Source organism: Grammomys surdaster, unplaced genomic scaffold (genome assembly GCF_004785775.1).
Source record: "Grammomys surdaster isolate TR1022 unplaced genomic scaffold, NIH_TR_1.0 190, whole genome shotgun sequence".
In the NCBI taxonomy this organism is placed as follows: domain Eukaryota; kingdom Metazoa; phylum Chordata; class Mammalia; order Rodentia; family Muridae; genus Grammomys; species Grammomys surdaster.
This window is the reverse complement of record NW_021604635.1, coordinates 6,330,780-6,335,137: the sequence shown is the minus strand read 5'-3', so window position 1 is coordinate 6,335,137 and position 4,358 is coordinate 6,330,780. Positions and strand designations below refer to the sequence as shown.

Genomic DNA, 4,358 nt, shown 5'->3' with positions numbered 1-4,358 from the left:
GTTAGTTGAGCTTTACCCAGAGACTTTTAAGCTGAAGCCACTTGGCCAATTGAAGTGGATTGTGGGCTGGGTTATAGCTTAACAGTTCAGCACATGCTTGGTGTGCACGAAGCCTCAGGTTGACTCCTAACACTGCAAAAACCATAATAGCAATGACCATTAATTGGAAGAAAGACAAAACACTAAGTTGAATGTACTGGTGGCTATAATTGTTACAGCTCTGAGGGGAATGGCTTTCCTAATGGAAGTGTTACAGCTCCTAGCAGGAAGGCTTCTGTTAAACTCAAGATGCATGAGAGAAAAACCAGTTCCACAATTTTGAGCCAAATTTGAAGCAAGCTTTAATTAAATACTGGCCAGGATAATGGACTCAGGCCAGGTCCATTCCTGGACTCCCAGGAAATGGCAGAGTCACATTTTGCAGAGGCTAAAAAGGGCAAAACTGTAGGAACACCATATTTCCCATCAGCTCCAATCAGGGGCAAGCATATGTAGTTCCTCCCTATGTCCTTCCTGCCCACACCCAATCATGCACATCTGGTGCGAATAAACTTGTTTAGGAGAGGAAAGACATGTGGCTTGTTATTCCCTAAGAACCATAGACCCAGAGTTTCAGGATGTTATTTGTCCTTGGGGCTCACTGGTTAACTTTGACTTGAACATTTTCCCAATGGAAGTGTGACAGCTCTAAGGGGAAAGGTATCCTGGAAATGGGGAGCCAAGGAATACCACAAAGTCATGGAGCACAACCAACCTCACACAGCAAATTTATTGGGAAAGACACAAGAGGTGGCTGCCTCTGCTGGGCTAGAAGCAGCAGGGAACTAGGCAAGAGAAAAGCTTATTATATAAGGGATTTTTGGGGGCAGAGTTTTCCAGGGTGGAGATTTCCAGAGTGGGGATTCGTGGGGTGACAAGTCCTGAGCTTGGGGCAAATGCAGGAATTAGAGGGGTTGATTGAATTTTTAAACCCAGAAGTGAGCTCAGAGCTTTTACCCTAGAATGGAGTGTGCTCCATTACTTCCAGCTCTCCAGGAGACGAAGACACTGAGATTTCTTACTCCAAGTGTTCCAGCCTGGGAGACACAATGAAGCCTATCTCAGTTAAGAAACAAAAAGAGCAATTGACAGAGCCAGTGCTGTAGGAATGGGGTAATGTCTGGCATTCTTTTGAGGGGCTAACTAATGGGCAAGAATGCTCAAATCTGAAGTATTGGAGCATTATTTAGGGAAGCAGTAAGATTGTGCTGTAATATTTCTTTGTTAACAGTCTTCTCAAGTAGATACAAGTGGCATCTAATCTATCCTACAATGGGAGAAAAGTCACGGCTATTTTAAACAGAAATAAAAGAAGGGGTGTCTAGACATACAGCATTAATTTTTCTACTCAATCATGGAATTGAGAGATCAGGGAAGCCAGTGCACGCTGAAGTTGCCATTGCTGTCTGTCTGTCTTTGTCCTTGTGTCTTGTTTTCCAAGGCTCCTGTATATGTGGGTCAGCTGCTACTCATTTCTGTTTACTGAGTTTGAGTTGCCTTCCCCCAGGAACGACCTGTGACATATCCTGCATATTATAAAAGAGGATTCCAGTGGTGATTGTAGGCATATGGAAGTGTGATGGAACAGAGGACATTTCTGTCCCTTCTCTTTCTTTAAAGTTCTGAATTGATTTCATTCTACTGAAACCTCTGAATTCCTGTAGCACTCTGCTTTGTAATGATCTGAGGGAAAAGAGGCAGATGTATGATGTTCCTGGTGAAAAGTCAGTCCTTCCCACCCTCATCTTCAGGTCACATTCTGGGAAGGAAAGGAGTGCTCAGGGTCTGGATAAGGTCCTCCAGTTCCTTCTTTCCTTTTCTCTTTCTTGCTTCCCCTATCTCCTCTAGGTTGTCACTTAAAATGACTGTTTTCTGGGTCTGAACCAGGAACGGCTGCTAAGGATTTCAAATGAGCACTTAAACAATTTTATCTGACCCAGTAATGGACACATTTTTTGATAAGTGATGGGGTAAAGCTGATATGCCCTTATCAAAGACATGGGCATTAGGCCAGGAAAGCCACTCCCGGGACTTGGTGGAAGCCCTCGGGAAGCCTGGGTAGGTGCCGCACTTTGGACCCTATCCTACTGTTGTAACAGGTGAGGGCCCCTCGTGCAAATATTTGCTTAAACTCCTGTAAACACCGTTGCCCTTGGTAGAAAGTACTCTGTCAAAATGATAGCAGGTTTCGTTTTTTAATAGACATATCCAAATATTTGTGGATTTTATTTGTTATTTTTCAAGGATGACAAGTTTGGCTGGCACTAGGGGAATGGCTTTGGCAAAGGCCAAAAGGCCTGTGATTACAGGGGTTAGGAAATGAAAAACACCGCCAAAAATGCATGGGTCCCAGGTCTCCTTGCAGAGCCCAGTGAGAGAGCCTAGTAAACTATGCGGAATCCCAGCTGGAGAAGTTGAGAGCTGCCCTCCATCCTCTGGAGAGGCTCACTCTGCCCTTCTTGTTTGATTTTAGGTTTTGGGCTTTGTTTTCTTGTTTGTCTTCTGAGACAGAATTTTTTCAGCTTCGGGCTGATAATCATCCCACCCAGCTTTTAGCATTTTTGCATCCTCCTTTGCTACATCTGAGGGTGTTTTCATCTCATGACAAACATTTTTCAGTTTTGAGTAATCTTTCTCTCCCTCTTCTCACCTCCCGTCTCTCTGTCTACTCTTGCTTTGCTTCTTTGTCCCAAGTGATACGACTATGCGCTGGGCCACCACATCCAGCTCTCTCTGAATTTTTACAATTATTTTTCCCCTGGTACATGCTAACATGCACAGTAATGGAGCACCATGAAAAAGTCTATACAGGAACATACTATCTAATGTTTAAATCCCAACATACATGAATCCTTAAATATTTATTTTTATTTTGCCAATTTTTAAAAATGCTTTCGTCTACTTTAAAAATAGACATTCATTACTGTCTCTGGTGGCTATACTGTTTCTCTCTCATCTGCTTGTGGCTTTGAACACATTAATCAATGTCTCCTGCTATCTTTCTCCTTCCTTTTAGTCTACCTTGCCCCTAGTAACCTGGACTCTCAACTTGTATGAGATCATCTCTTAGGTTTCCTGTAGGAGAGAGATCAAGCACTACCTTTCCATGCACAGCTTGTTTTGTTTAACATGGTGAAACCATGCTCTAAAAAAACCCACTGCACTAAAAAACACAGAGAATGGAGCACACACACAAAAGAGTTGTGTTAAAATGGAGTGATTCTAATATCAGAAACAATGACCTCAAAGAGATGTGATCAAGACTCTTCTGGGTTTGATTTTCAGGGACATCTGCAACGGCAGATGCCTGGTAAGTAGAAAGCCAACAGAGGACAGAACATTTATCAGACAAACCCCAAGATTCAGGAATGCACAGGACTGAGTCACAAGCACAAAGGATTTGCTGAAAGACAAAGACTGGCGGGTGGCCTGGAGAAATGGTGCATTTGAATGGATGACCCTGTCTTGACATGTTAGTGACATGGGTGGGCACATAGCCTATGTCCTAGTTTATTATTGCTGAGGACATGAGAACGACAATAATATTTTCCTCAGCTCTTATGTGACACTAAGTTCTCTTCTTAGAAAGACATTGTCTACCTATTGGAACACCGTGACCATTTTTTCCAAGTCTTCAATGGGGCTGGACAGATTTAAGGGCATCTTTGCATTATGCATTTATGTTTAAGCATTGCAGCTGTTAAGACTGTGCAGTGTTTTTCAGAGAACTCAGGTTCAGGTCCTAGACCACAGATCAGTCAGCTGACCACTGCCATTTCTGGGGGTGTGGGAGCTTCGCCTCTGGCTTCCAAGTACATTCTACATACCTACTCTCTCATGATTAAAGAGTAAAAATAACAAAATTATCTTAAGAAGCTTCAATATTTCTTTTATTTCTCAAAATTTCAGAACAACTTTTTTCTTCTGTCCTCCAGCATCTAGTTCTTCTTCAACTAGTCGATTGTAAGTGTTACTAGAAGAGTCCAATACGGAAGGAAGCAGTTTTGAGGTCATGTGTGTGTGGATCCCTATAGAAGCCTGCAGTCTGTAACAAGCAGGAGCTCATTTTTATGGCTTGGTTGCCCTCAGAAATGGTTGCCAAGCTGCATTTCCCAGAAGGACACATGGGTACTGGGGCTTACTAGTCAAAATACAAATGCTGGTTGCCAAGGAGAGAACCCAGACAGATAGCTTTAGGGCCTCTACTAGAGTCTGTTTGTCAGTGCAGACACATCACTTGCTGAGGTCCTTCCTGCCATTTACCAAGTATGACCCATCTTCTGAAATTAATGTGCCTCCCAAGCAACTTATATATGTAC

General features: G+C 43.0%; 1 long non-coding RNA gene across 1 annotated transcript in view; it reads left to right on the top strand.

The window, feature by feature from the left end:
* LOC114622592 overlaps positions 1–4,358 on the top strand; it is a 64,421-nt gene that overhangs the window by 1,120 nt on the left and 58,943 nt on the right. The window lies entirely within an intron of this gene.